Source organism: Onychomys torridus, chromosome 6 (assembly GCF_903995425.1).
Source record: "Onychomys torridus chromosome 6, mOncTor1.1, whole genome shotgun sequence".
Lineage (NCBI taxonomy): Eukaryota > Metazoa > Chordata > Mammalia > Rodentia > Cricetidae > Onychomys > Onychomys torridus.
This window is the reverse complement of record NC_050448.1, coordinates 106,723,995-106,739,022: the sequence shown is the minus strand read 5'-3', so window position 1 is coordinate 106,739,022 and position 15,028 is coordinate 106,723,995.

The following is a 15,028-nucleotide window of genomic DNA, read 5'->3' as shown; positions in this document are numbered from 1 at the left end:
TGCAGTGCGGTGTAGAGAGGGGTTCCCACTGCAGTGCGGTGTAGAGAGGGGTTCACACTGCAGTGCAGGTGTAGAGAGGGGTTCACACTGCAGTGCAGGTGTAGAGAGGGGTTCCCACTGCAGTGCGGTGTAGAGAGGGGTTCCCACTGCAGTGCGGTGTAGAGAAGGGTTCACACTGCAGTGCAGGTGTAGAGAGGGGTTCACACTGCAGTGCGGTGTAGAGAGGGGTTCCCACTGCAGTGCGGTGTAGAGAGGGGTTCACACTGCAGTGCAGGTGTAGAGAGAGGTTCACACTGTAGTGCAGGTGTAGAGAGGGGTTCACACTGTAGTGCAGGTGTAGAGAGGGGTTCACACTGCAGTGCAGTGTAGAGAGAGGTTCACACGGTAGTGCAGGTGTAGAGAGGGGTTCACACTATAGTGCAGGTGTAGAGAGGGGTTCACACTGCTGTGCAGTGTAGAGAGGGGTTTACACTGTAGTGCAGGTGTAGAGAGGGGTTCACACTATAGTGCAGGTGTAGAGGGGTTCACACTATAGTGCAGGTGTAGAGAGGTTCACACTGTAGTGCAGGTGTAGAGAGAGGTTTACACTGTAGTGCAGGTGTAGAGAGGGGTTTACACTGCAGTGCAGGTGTAGAGAGGGGTTCACACTGCAGTGCAGGTGTAGAGGGATTCACACTATAGTGCAGGTGTAGAGAGGGGTTCACACTGCAGTGCAGGTGTAGAGAGGGGTTCACACTGTAGTGCAGGTGTAGAGAGGGGTTCACACTGTAGTACAGGTGTAGAGAGGGGTTCACATTGCAGTGCAGGTATAGAGAGGGGTTCACACTGCAGTGCAGGTGTAGAGAGGGGTTCACACTGCAGTGCGGTGTAGAGAGGGGTTCCCACTGCAGTGCGGTGTAGAGAGGGGTTCACACTGCAGTGCAGGTGTAGAGAGAGGTTCACACTGTAGTGCAGGTGTAGAGAGGGGTTCACACTGTAGTACAGGTGTAGAGAGGGGTTCACACTGCAGTGCAGTGTAGAGAGAGGTTCACACGGTAGTGCAGGTGTAGAGAGGGGTTCACACTATAGTGCAGGTGTAGAGAGGGGTTCACACTGCTGTGCAGTGTAGAGAGGGGTTTACACTGTAGTGCAGGTGTAGAGAGGGGTTCACACTATAGTGCAGGTGTAGAGGGGTTCACACTATAGTGCAGGTGTAGAGAGGTTCACACTGTAGTGCAGGTGTAGAGAGAGGTTTACACTGTAGTGCAGGTGTAGAGAGGGGTTTACACTGCAGTGCAGGTGTAGAGAGGGGTTCACACTGCAGTGCAGGTGTAGAGGGATTCACACTATAGTGCAGGTGTAGAGAGGGGTTCACACTGCAGTGCAGGTGTAGAGAGGGGTTCACACTGTAGTGCAGGTGTAGAGAGGGGTTCACACTGTAGTACAGGTGTAGAGAGGGGTTCACATTGCAGTGCAGGTATAGAGAGGGGTTCACACTGTAGTGCAGGTGTAGAGAGGGGTTCACACTGTAGTGCAGGTCTAGAGAGAGGGGTTCACACTGTAGTACAGGTGTAGAGAGAGGGGTTCACACTGTAGTACAGGTGTAGAAAGGGGTTCACACTGTAGTGCGGTGTAGAGAGGGGTTCACACTGCTGTGCGGTGTAGAGAGGGGTTTACACTAGTGCAGGTGTAGAGAGGGGTTCACACTGCAGTGCAGGTGTAGAGGGGTTCACACTGTAGTACAGGTGTAGAGAGAGGGGTTCACACTGTAGTACAGGTGTAGAAAGGGGTTCACATTGTAGTACAGGTGTAGAGAGAGGGGTTCACACTGTAGTACAGGTGTAGCCTTTGGACTAGAGAGTAACTTTTTTAAATATGCCCTGAGAGGATACAGAGTACAGAGAGATGTCCGAGCAAGCCAGGTTTTCTTATAATTTATTTGATGTGTGTGAATGTTTTGCCTGATGTACATCTGTGTGCTACACACATGCTTAGCATCCACAGGGGCCAGAAGATCCCATGGTACTGGAGTTATAGCTATTTGTGATCTGCCATGTGGGTGCTGGAAACTGAACCTGGGTCCCTTGTAAGAGTTAAAAGTACTTTTAACTGCTGTGCTCAGTTTTCTTTTATATCACACCAAACCTCCCTGCACATTAGGAGAAGGCTGTGTCTTGTGTAAGCTGGTCATGGCACATCACTGAGTACCTGTCCCTAGAGATTAGCCAGGGATCTCCCCAAGGTTATTATGTCTATTGATCGAGATGGACGGCGGCGTGTGTGTGTGTGTGTGTGTGTGTGTGTGTGTGTGTGTGTGTGTTTCTGCAATGCTACCTGATGCATTCTTTGATGTACCCTTATCTATTTGAAGACTAGAGTCAGAAAAATGGAGGACATTTACATTTGCCTTCTCTTCCTGCTGAAGTGCCATTAACCAAGGAAAGTGAAGCTCATATCAGAGGGAGAGACTGAAAATGAACCACCACATGTAGAGCCCCATGGTGGTTTGAAAGAAAATGGCCTCCACAGGGAGTGGCACTATTAGGAGGGGTGGCCTTGTTGAAGTAGGTGGGGCCTTATTGGAGGAAGTGTGTCACTGTGGGGGTGGGCTTTGAGGTCTCCTGTGCTCAAGCTATACCCAGTTCAGACCATTTTCTGTTGCCTGCTGGTCAAGGTGTAGGACTCTTAGCTCCTTCTCCAGCACCATGTCTGCCTACATGCCACCATGTCCCACCATGATGATAATGGACTGAACTTCTGAAACTGTTAATTAAATGTTTTACCTTTATAAGAGTTGCTGTGGTCATGATGTCTCTTCACAGACAAGTCTAGAGGAAGTTTGTTCCAGGACATTGTCTGACCCTCTCCTTAAAGTCATGTATGCTCAAGATGCCTACAACCCCATCTCCCTCTTGAAAGAATAGGAAATAATTTCTTTTAACCCCTCAGGGTCTTTTGTACCAGACTTCCTATGATGCCCCTTTCAGGTCCTTCCTGTGGGGCGTTTACCCACCAACCCCACAGTTCCCCAGAGTTTTCTTGAGTGTGAGCAGCAGGAAATATTAGATAAAAGGATTTATAGTGTGGAGCTAAACAGACAGATAATACAGGACAGCCTTGAGAGGGCCTGGAACCTATTCCAATGGGCCCTGACTGTCTCTGCCCCAGGGTATTTATAGAGATGCCAAGGGGTGGAGCAAAAGGCCTCCCCCCAGCACAGCCAAGTGCAGACCATCTCAGACACCTGCACTCAGGCCTGTGGTCCTAATTGTCCTTTCTATGCAGACCTGCTGGGTAAAGCCAGGAGGAACCTGAAAATGGGCTCCCACACCTTCCTAGATCGAAAAAGGAGCTTTTAAGTAGCTGGAACATCTTTGCCAGTGGATGGTGAGCTAGCTCTGCCAACTTTCCCAGAGCCACTTTTCTTCCTGTAGGTCACAGCCCGAAGACCAGCGCCACAGAGAGGCCTCATTCCACACTCCTGGTCAAACCGATTCCCAAGGGCTCCTTTCCCTCTCTTCTGTGTCCCATCCCCCACCTCCCACCTGCCCCCCCATTTCCTTCACTTCCCATCCCCCACCCCCTATGTCCCACTCTCCTCTCTCCCACCTTCGGTCCACAGAATACAAGGTACAGATGTACCCCGTGCCTATACTGTGCACAAGCTGGTGAATCGGCTGGGCAAATGGAGACTGAAGTGAATCTGAGGGAAGGTGATGATTTACCCCGGTCTAACCTTCCCTGAGGGCTGTCTCCCACCACAGAGATTGGTGGCCCCAAGTAGGCATTTCAGTTGAACCAGCAATAGCAGCATGAGGACACATAGGAAAGTCAGTTGTTGGGCACCCTCAAGCCTGCTTTGTTTTTTGTTTGTTTGTTTGTTTGTTTGTTTGTTTGTTTTTTGTTTTTTCCCGAGACAGGATTTCTCTGTAGCTTTGGAGCCTGTCCTGGAACTCACTCTGTAGCCCAGGCTGGCCTCGAACTCACAGAAATCCGACTGCCTCTGCCTCCCGAGTGCTGGGACTACAGGCATGCACCCCCACCGCCCGGCACCTGCTGTGGTTTTGTTGTGTTGCTTTTAAGAAGCACATTTACTGAGAAGGCATTTGCTCAGCAGTAAATAATTCATTGGCTGTTCTAGTCACTGTTCAATTGCTCTGAAGAGACACCACGACCAAGTCAACACTTATTCTTAAAAAAAGCATGGGGGGGACTTGTTTATAGTTCAGAGGTTTAGTCCATTTTCACCATGTGGCATTGGAAAAGTAGCCAAGAGCTACATCCTGATCCACAGGCCAAGAGAAAGACACTGGGCTTGGCATGGGCTTTTGAAACCTCAAAGTCCACGCCCAGTGACACATTCCTCCGACAAGGCCACACCCCCTAGTCCTTCTAATCCTTTCCAATAGTGCCACTCCCTGGTGTATAAGCCTTCAAACATATGAGCCCACGGGGGCCATTCCCATTCACACCACCACATTTGCTAAGTGGTTATTTTTGTTTTTTGAGACAGTGTCTCACAGTGTAGCCAAGGCTGGGTTGGAATTCACTGTGTAGTCCAGGCTGGCCTTGAATTCATGGCAGTCCTCCTGCCTCAGCCTTCTGAGTGTTGGGCTTACAAGTGTGCCCCACCATGCCTGCTAAAATGGTAGTTCTCAGGGAGGACTCACTCATTTTCATTTAGGGGAACAGATAATGCAGCAAGCAGGGTGGTCACCAAGCATTGCCTCTTTCCGTCCAGGGCTTCCCACCCATATTCCTCCACAGATAGCATTGTTTCCAGGACTGTCTGGGTGTTATGCCAGTGCCTGCAATGAGCTTGTGTTTGCTTATAATCCTCACACTTATTTTCCAGTGTTTTGGAATCACTGAAGCTTGCTTTGCCCGCCTCCCACTGCAGAAGCAGAGCCCAGTGAGATAGGACTTCAGATTCCCAAGGAGTCAGGCATGCCTCTCTGTGCACTGGGACTTGTGTCCTGACACAGTGCTCTCAGCCCCAGAGCACTCATGAGACAAAGCTTTACGTTAGGAGAGGCAGGCTTTTCTCTAAGGAAGCATTTGCATTTATTCCCATATAACCTGTATCTGGATACAATTCCACAAAACAAGTCAAACCCATGTTGCCAATTATCAGATGAAAAAAATGTCATGATCAGAGTCCCAGAAGCCACCCTGCTGTCATGACCCTCCAAACCAGTACATCTTCCCAAGCCTCCCCTGAGTGGATTATGTGGGACTTTGCAGCAAGCCCTTTTACCTGCTGAGTCATCTGGCTGGCTTGCTAGTGGCCAGATCTTGAGTAGAAACCTCAATCTGCTTCAAGAGCATAGAACACAGAGAGAGTTCCTGTCTGAGGGTGAGTTCAAGTCCACACAGCTTAAACCCAGGCTCCTTTCCCCAAGATTTCCCCAAGCGTCAGAAAGTTGCCGAAGATTTCTTCTGCAAAATCATTGAAGCTCTTCTTAATTTTGGCCCCATTTTAAAGCTGCTTATGAGGTGTAATACTGTTGGCGACCAGTCTCTGCAGAAATAACAAGGAAAATTATAAGTCACTGAATAGTGTAGCTTGAGGATATTCACATGAGTCAACGACACAAAACAGCATAAAGCCCCCACCCTCTGAGATTTTTAAGAATGGCCTCATTCCTCTGTGTGTGTGTGTGTGTGTGTGTGTGTGTGTGATACCTGGTAAGAGAAGAGGGAAGTACCTTTCAAAGCATGAAAAGGTAATGGAATCAGGAGTGATATCTGCAAGATCCCCAAACAGTAACACAAGGTCTCTTCTCTGGTGACAGTGTCAGGCTCTAGCTGACAAGTGGCTGCAGTCTGCTGGAACAACAGTGGCCGATCTGAGCAGTGTCATAGCAGAGGTCTGGAAGAGCAATTCACCCAATCACTCGAGACTTTCACGTTCTGGTACCTAGTGGGACTCTCAACATGGCTCCCTGCAGGAAAAACAAAACCAGAGAAGCCCCGTGGTCTTCACCACTGAGGACCACTGAGGATGGCCAAGGACTTCCACAGTGCTTGACTGCAGCTGACAGCAGCTGCTGCTGACCCTCATCCCATGCCACCACAGATCCCTAGAACTGCCAAAAAACTGTGGGCAACTATCACTGAGAGACAGACTATATATATATATATATAAAATAAGATATTAGCAGAACCAATTCAACAATATATTCAAACTATTGTATGCTGTGACCAAGTGGAATTGATCCCTGGTTCACTACATTGTAGTAGAATATTATTTTAAGGGGTGTTACTTTTGCTTATGTTGCATTTGTTTTAACTCTGAGGCTCTGTTACTGTGCCTGTCTAAAACACCTGATGGTCTAATAAAGAGCTGAATGGCCAATAGTGAGGCAGGAGAAAGGCTAGGCAGGGCTGGCAGGCAGAGAGGATAAATAGAAGGAGAAATGTGGGAAGAAGGGATTGAAAAGGAGGAGCCAGAGAAGGAGAAGGACATTAGGGGTGTTGGGATCCACAGAGGTTTCCTAGTGAGATCTGAGCTTCCTTTACCCAGCAGGGCTGCATAAGGGGATGGATTGACCATGTGCGTGGTTACCAGGTGCTTAGAAGGGTCTGCATTTGGCTGTGCTAGGGGGAGGTCTTTTGCCCCACCCGTTGGCATTTCTATAAATAGCCCTTTAGAAGAGACAGAAGGGGCTGGTAGGTTTTGATCCAGGCCTTCCTGAGGCTATCCTCTGTTTCTGTCTATTTCCTCTATATTTCTATCTAAATATTTCCCACTTCTCCCTGCTCAAGAGTATCCTGGGGAAAAAAGTGGGGGCAGATCCCCCACACAGGAGCCAGCCACCAGCTACACAGCCACAGAATAAGAGTAAGATTTACAGAAGTAAAAGAACAGGAAAAGCCCAGAAGCAAAAGATAGATGGGATAATTTAAGTTAAAGAAAGCTGGCAAGAAAAAAGCCAAGCTAAGGCCAGGCATTCATAATTAAGCATAAGCCTCTGTGCGTGGATTTTTTGGGAGCAGTGTGGTGGGCCCCCCAAAAAGTAAAAATAACACTACATACAAATCAATCAGAATGATATGATATGCCACACTATCATAATAAAATATAAATATTTGCAGAAGTAGTGCTTGACAATTTTTTACATTTAGGATAAAAAATTTTAAAAATTGATATCAATGTTTTGCTAAATAGATGTGTAGTTACATGACATTCAAGTACTTATTTTTATGTGTACACTGGTCTATATGTCATCTAATGCTTCTCAGTAGTTAGAGTAGCCTCATTTAGCCGTGAATGATGACCAAAGCAGAGACTCAACTCATTAAAGGTCTGGGATCCAGAACCTACATGTTCTGACCCTTGCTCTAGTTACCCCAGATAATCAAGACTCCAAGCAAGCAACCTTAGCAGAAGCCACACCGTGTGGTTCTTATTACCCATGGTTTTGTGTTTAAATATCCATCAATTCCAATCGGTGCATTTATTCAAGAGATTATTTTGTGTAGCATGAATCTTAAAGAGTTCTTGTTAATAAAATCAAACCTGAGGCCAGTTATTGGGGTGAACACAAGAAGATCAGAGAAGCAGAACAAGCCACAGCTACCTCATCTCGCCAGTTCCTCAGCTGATTCTGTTTCCTCAGACTGGAAGCCTGGGTCTCAGCTGAACTGTGCTAGAAGCCTAAAAGCTTAACCAGCCAAATGCTTCTAGTTTCTGGCCCTCACACCGTATATACCTTTCTGTTTTCTACCATCACTCCCTGGGATTAAAGGCGTGTGTCACCATGCTTGGCTGTATCCTTGAACAGATGAATTTTTGCCTCTGGAATGTTAGGATTAAAGGCGTGTGCTACCACTGCCTATCCTCTATGTTTAATATTGTGGCTGTTCTGTCTCTGACCCCAGATTAGTTTATTAGGGTGCACAATATTTTGGGGAACACAATACTACCACATTTCCCCTTTTTGTCTAAAATTTTAAAAAGCTTATAACTAATACGAGAAAAACTATCTAATAAATATATACAATAGCCGGGCAGTGGTGGCACACAACTTTAATCCCAGCACTCAGGAGGCAGAGGCAGGTGGATCTCTGTGAGTTCGAGGCCAGCCTGGTCTACAGAGCTAGTCCAGGACAGCCTCCAAAGCTATAGAGAAACCCTATCTCAAAAAACCATAAAAAAAAAAGAAAGAAAAGAAAATATATACAATATATACAGTCAAAAACTACATTAACAACGTCTAGTCCATTAACTTTGACAGATTCAGACAAAAAAAACCTCCATTATATATATTAACAATGTCCAGTCCAGTAACACTTGATAAACTCAGACAAAAAAATTTCATTACTTATCCTATTTAAAACAAGTAGTTCCTTTTTAAAAGTGTATTCAATAATTAACCTTTTATCTTATCCATTTTGAGTAAGAACTGAGACTCAGAGCTGGAGAGATGGCTCAATGGTTTGACCTCAGAGGACGAAGGTTTGGTTCCCAGCACCCACTCGATGGCACAGCCATCCATGATCCTATTTCCAGGGACTCTACTGCCCTCTTCTGACCTCTGAGGCCACCAGGCACACAGGCGGTGCATGAACATACATACAGGCGAACACTCATACACATAAAATAAATAAAACCAAAAAAGAAATGTGGCGGCAGAATCTGCAGTAGAGAGGCGCAGAGGATGCAGGCGCAGAGGATGCAGGCGCAGAGGATGCAGGCGCAGAGGATGCAGGCGCAGAGGATGCAGGCGCCCGAATTGGCACACCCACTGCAGTCGTGGACTCGCAGCAGCTGCAGTTCCTTGCACTAGGTCCGCTTGCAACCTGTTCACCGTCAGGCGTGGGGAGGGGAAGGGCTCATGGGCCCCAACTCCTTACTGCTGAACCTTTGTTTACAGCGGGGCACCCGCTCCTGATCCCAACAGGCTCCCACAGGCTGGCTCAAAACTCCTGGTCCCCCGGTTGGGGATTTAGCTCAATGGTAGAGCGCTTGCCTAACAAGCACAAGGACTGGGTTCGATTCTCAGCTAAAAAAAAAAAAAAAAAAAAAAAAACAAAACCAAAAAACTCCTGGTCACATTAATGGTCCTCAGTAAACTCAGTGCTCTGCAAAACAAAGCAAATAGAAATGTGAGAAAGATTCGTGAGGAAGTGGATAGACAGGTGGAAGGTGTGAGGGTGTGACTGTGTGTGTGTGTGTGTGTGTGTGTGTGTGTGTGTGTGTGTGGTCAGTATGCATTTTATACGGTTGTCAAAGAAAATTCTGATTACTAAGAATATGTATAAAATACGGGCCGGCAAGATGGCTCGTGGGCAAAGGTGCTTGCTGTCAAGGCAGACCGCCTGAATTTGATCTCTGGGACTCAACATGGTGGAAGGAGTGAACTCACTCTCACAAGTTGTCCTCTGACTTCCGCATGCCCACTGACCACAGTGACACACATGTGCCCATACCCAAACCCACATAAAGCATGTGAACCTGTGTCTCCTATGAACAGTTAAAGTAAACAACACCCCACCCCCTCCCCATCTCCACTCCTAAGGAAATCTAAGTGGTTTCTCCCCCCACCCCCACCCCCCACCCCTTGGCAGAAGTGTGCTGAAGAAGCTCTTGGCTGCCCTCTTGTGAACACACAAAAAGCTGCATCGGAAATGAAAGAATTTCTGGGATTGGTTCAGAGCTACGCCGCCGCCTTCGCAGTGTGTTCTCTGCCTTGTTGTTGGGAGGTGGAGCAGCAAGGAAAACACCAGCACGGTACCCAAAGGTAAAAGCAGACACGCTGGGACACAACGGAGGCCTAGGTGAGCTGCAGCATGAGGCAGGTAAAGCCCGGTGGGAATGTGCAGAGCGGCGTGGGGAGGCTGATGAGAGCCGCTTCAGAGCCGAGTTCTGCTCTCTTTAGGCCCTGAGTCCCTCATCTGTCACAGACTAGGAAGCACACCTTTCAGGTGTTCTGTCTCTCAGATTCCCGCAGACCATCTGGGCTGTACCTGCGGACCGATGTCCTCTCACCCCCACTACTATAACTACCTCTCCACAGTTCCCAGATAGGGAGTTGAGAAGTTTCTGCATTCAGGGACACGGAGGGTAGGAGGAAGGCTAAACTGGTAAAGAGCATTTGTCTTTCTATGTAACTTTAGTACGCATGCCCTTTCTCTGGGACCTGATTCCCTATATACCACAGACTAGAGTTCACCTAGATCGGGGTTCTCAACCCTAAAAGGATGTTAGAACCATGTCGGGCATTTAGTAGAGATATAGATGCTGATGGTCTACTTAAGACCAATGAAACCCGAATCGCAGTGGGATCAGGCCTGAGTGGAGATTTAGTCAAGGCACAGTCAGAAATCAAAATAGCCACACACAAATAATCATGCCAGATACCCAAACTCAAGATACAGCTGTGTGAGCAAGACGACGTGGAGTTACTCAGAGAAAAAGACTCTTTCCTAGACCCAGCACATAAGGACCCTTGATGTGTGACAAAGGGACACTGAAATGCTGCGAAGTGAGCAGTGAGTCTTGCCAAGAGATTTCTAGGACCTTGGGAGAGTGCAGTAGCCGGAGCCCAGGATGGATGGCCTTGATGATGCTTCCAGCGATCCCCTCCCACGCTGGTCCGTATGAACCAGTGTAAACACTGGGCTGCTGTGGAAATGATGATGTGGAACTTTTGAAGCTAGGTCACACAAACACTGTGACTTCTGCCTGTTGTCCTCTGGGACCTCTTCCAACAAGGCGAGCTAGCTGGCATGCTGTGAGAGAAAAATGAAATACAACACCTGACCCCAAATTCATTAAAAACAAGGGGGGGGGAATCTATAAAGGACATTATTGATTTAATTAAGTAAATTGGAGAGCACATAATAGATTAAAAATAAAATAAAATTTAAATTTGTTAAAGTTGATGGCTGCACTTTGGTTACATAACCAAATCACCATATTTGTAAGAAAGATATACTGAAGCATTATAAGAAAAACAACATTATGTATGCTACCTACCCTCATATAGTTCGGAAAGTAGATGACTACATACAGACAGGAGATGAAAGACGGCCACGAGGCGATCATGGTGGCATACAGCTGCAAGCTCAGCACTTGGGAGGCTGAAGCAGGAGGATTCCAACTTCAAGACTGACCTGAACCACTGTGAGACCTTGTCTCAAAACACAAAACCACACAGTAAACGCTTAATGATGGTGCATCTGAATTAGAGGTAAATGTCTGTGCATGCATTTCTACTTTTTTTTTCTGAGACAGGGTTTCTCTGTGTAGCTTTGGAGCCTGGCCTAGAACTCACTCTGTAGACCAGGCTGGCCTCGAACTCACAGAGATCCGCCTGCCTCTGCCTCCTGAGTGCTGAGATTAAAGGCATATGACACTGCCGCCTGGCCCTTTATTCCATTTCTTTATTTGTTTATTTCCTTGAACACAGGACTTAGCTCCATTCCATTTCCTGGTGCCCTCTTTGTCCACAATCTGTACACTGTGTATTTTTACTTGCTTAGTTTGCTCCTTTTCATTATAAATCTGTATAAGAGTGAACACTAATAACCACACAAAAGAGTCTATATTATGCTGTTTTGGGACTTTCTCTGACAATGGAATTAATTCAATTCTTCAATTTAGCCTCAGGCAGACTTTTCAAACAAGGGCAAAGAGCAGCCACATTCTTCACCAAAATATCACAAGACCAGTTTCTAGGCCACAGACGGACATACTTCTCTGAAACCTCTTGAGCCAGGCCCCCACAGTTGAATCAGCCTCAGCTCCACTGTCTTCCATGTTTCCAGTAGGATGGCCCATTAAGCCGCACTTAAAACATCCCACTGCTTTCCTAACTCAAAGTCAAATCCCTCCAAATAAAAACATAGTCAGGCCTATCACAGCAATACCCCAGTCCCTACACCAACTTCCGTCTTAGGGTTTCTGTTGCTGTGAAGAGACACCATGACCACAGCAACTCTTATAAAGGAAAACATTTCACTGAGGTGGCAGCTTGCAGTTTTAGAGGTTCAGTCCTTTACCATTCTGGTGGGGCATGGCGGCATGCATACAGACACGGTGCTGGAGAGGTAGCTGAGATTTCTGCATCTTGCAGGCAACAGGAAGTGAACTGTCTCACTGGGCATGGCTTGAGTGTATGTACGATCTCAAAACTTGCCTCCACAGTGACACACTTTGTCCAACAAAGTTAGACTTACTCAAACAAGGCCATACCTCCTAATAGTGCCACTCCCTTTGGGGGCCATTTTCTTTCAAACCACCAACCACAACATGTAAAATGCCTTTCACATATATGCTGTTCTTACATGTATCATGCTCTCCATATGTATATTGGACTCCACAAATATGATCTCAACATGTAGAACACTCTACACATGAATAATGCCTTCCACATGTGTAGCTATCTCCACATGCATGATGCTTTCCACATGTATAACACTCTTCATATATATGATGCTCTTCATATATATGATGCTCTCCATATATATAATGTTCCTTCACTGTTGTCTGCCCATTTTATGCTGAGAAGTGAGGGTGCTTTCTAAGGAGGAGAGGTTATGGGGCTTTGACATGCAATAGGTTCAGCTCTGAGCCTGGCTTGTGTTATGTGAGTTTGTAATTGGCTTTAGTGCTCAAGATCTTGGTTTCTTCATCTTTAGTGGATAACATGAAATCCCTGAGGACCATCGTTGCTTGTCACTGATGGCTCTCAGCACAGTGGTCCAGAGCATGAGCCCTGAAAACAGACTACCCGGGGTTTCAAATCTGCTGCTTTCTGTTCAATCATGGCTAAATTTCTTTAACTGGGCTTCAGCTTCCTTGAGTATAGAAGAATGGGATAATCATGAGGATTTAATAAATTAACTCACCTGAAGCACCTAGAATAATGGCAAACGTATTAAAGGGCTAACTATGTGTTGGCTGCTTCCATGTGCAACCATTTAACATAAGGGAGTATATAGAAATTGCTCAAGGGCCAGCCAGAGGGCTGAGAAGGTAAAGATTCCTGTTATCAACGCTGACACCCTGGGTTTGATCCTGGGAGCCTACATGGTACAAGGAGAAAACTAATTTCTGTAAGTTGTCACATGATCTCCACATGTGAGCCATGGTATGGATGCACACACAAAATAAATGTTGAAAACTAGAAGTCAATAAAAATTACTCAGAAAGATTACTATTGTTATTGCTGTAGTTCAGAAGGTCGAGTAAATGATTCACTTTAGAAGCACAAAACTTTGTCCATGGAAATCCTAAGAAAACAAATTCAGAGTTTCATTTGTAAAGACATAGTCCACAAGTCCTTTCCCCTTTAGGTGATAACGAATTCACATTGCACCATACTCATTGGCCTCCTTGGTGATTCTTATCATTTCAAGAAACTATGCTCGAGATGGCTGGACGAGAGCAGTCCGTTCTCAGCAACTCAGAAGTTCCCCTTGCTATAGAATAAGAAAATGCTGCTGTACAAATCCCACAGCCAGGAGGGCACAGCTGAGATACACAAGGGCTTGAAACTTTGAATCCAGACTGCACCAACCTTACCACACATCATTTTATTTTCCTGGTTAAGCATTTTCTGTAATATTCACTTTAAGTGTTTTTTTTTTAATTAAATCACTTTGTTCCCCCAAAGATCTATGTTTTAGACTTCAATTTTAACTCATAAGTTGGAAATGCCACCGTGCTTTGGGATGGAGAGAAAGGTTTTCCCAGTGGCTGCCTTGAGGATAACAGGTGGTGTAAGAAAACCTGAGACACACATTTGAAGTCAGTCATGTTGATAAAATTATTTGTAAAAACATCCAGTAGTGTTGTTGGAAATCTTGGCTTTCCTGTCATGCAGAGGATGTTTTCAGTGGGATGAGCAAAGGACTATGACCTCAAACTGATTACATCCCTTAACCATGCAAATCATTAATTTATTTCCTTGAAATCTGGGGCAATGCCAACCATCGTGGATTCTCCAGTCAGTGAACCTTTGGTAGGACGTCCTGGATATTGCTGTTGTAGCACTCCAAGGAGCCACAACTTTTGGTTTTCTGATACAGGCAACCTGCAACTCATTCAACAAAACAAGAAAGCCAATGTAATTCCCACCCATTCTCCAGAAGCCAGAGGACATTAACATTCCATAAACAAAAGGAAAATTACAACTAGTTCAGTCAACTGCTCCCCCCACTCCCCACCAACAACGCTCTTGGTTGTTACCCGATCCTGCTCCTCTGTGTATGTGCCAAGGGAAGGCTGTCTGCCCAGCTCTCCCTGACCAGACACCACCACCTTGGTAGGGCACAGGGCCTACTACTACCTCCCCCCACCCAGAGCCTACTGGGTATGTTGCCAAATAATGCTGCCTTTGTGTGTGGGGGTATATGGTGTGTGCCCACGTGGTGTGTGGGAAGGCACATCCATGTGTACACATGAGAGGAGCACAGGTTGATGCAGAATGGTGTTTCCTATCACTCTATCTCTCTCCACTTTACTCAGTGATACCGTCTCTCACTGAAGCTGGAGCTCACCAGTTGGCCAGACTGACTGTCCATCAAGTTTCTGGGATCCTCCTATCTATGCCTCCCCTGGGCTAGGATCTGTAGTTGTAACCGGCTTGTTAAATAAGAAACACAGAACCAATTGCAGAGTTAAAAACCACGAGGTCAGAGCAAGAGCGGAAAACCTTACCCTTCACTGCTTCTGCTGTCCTTCCTCTCTGCAAGAGAGCTACTGCTGTGTGTCCTATCTTTTTTATAGACTTTCTGTTCTGTTTTCTCATTGTTTGTAAACCCAGCCACATGACCTCCTCATCACTGCCTGTTTGTACAGACCTCCAGGTCTTCTATGGTTGGTATTGAGATTAAAGGCATGTGTCTGCCATGCTGGCTGTGTCCTTGAACACACAGAGATCTACCTAACTCGGCCTCCCAAGTGCTGGGATTAAAGGCGTGCACCACTACTGCCCAGCTTCTGCTCTGGCTTGCTCTGACCTCAAGGCAACTTTATTAACATACAAATAAAATCACATTTCAATACAAATAAAATATCACTATATTTCCCCTTTTC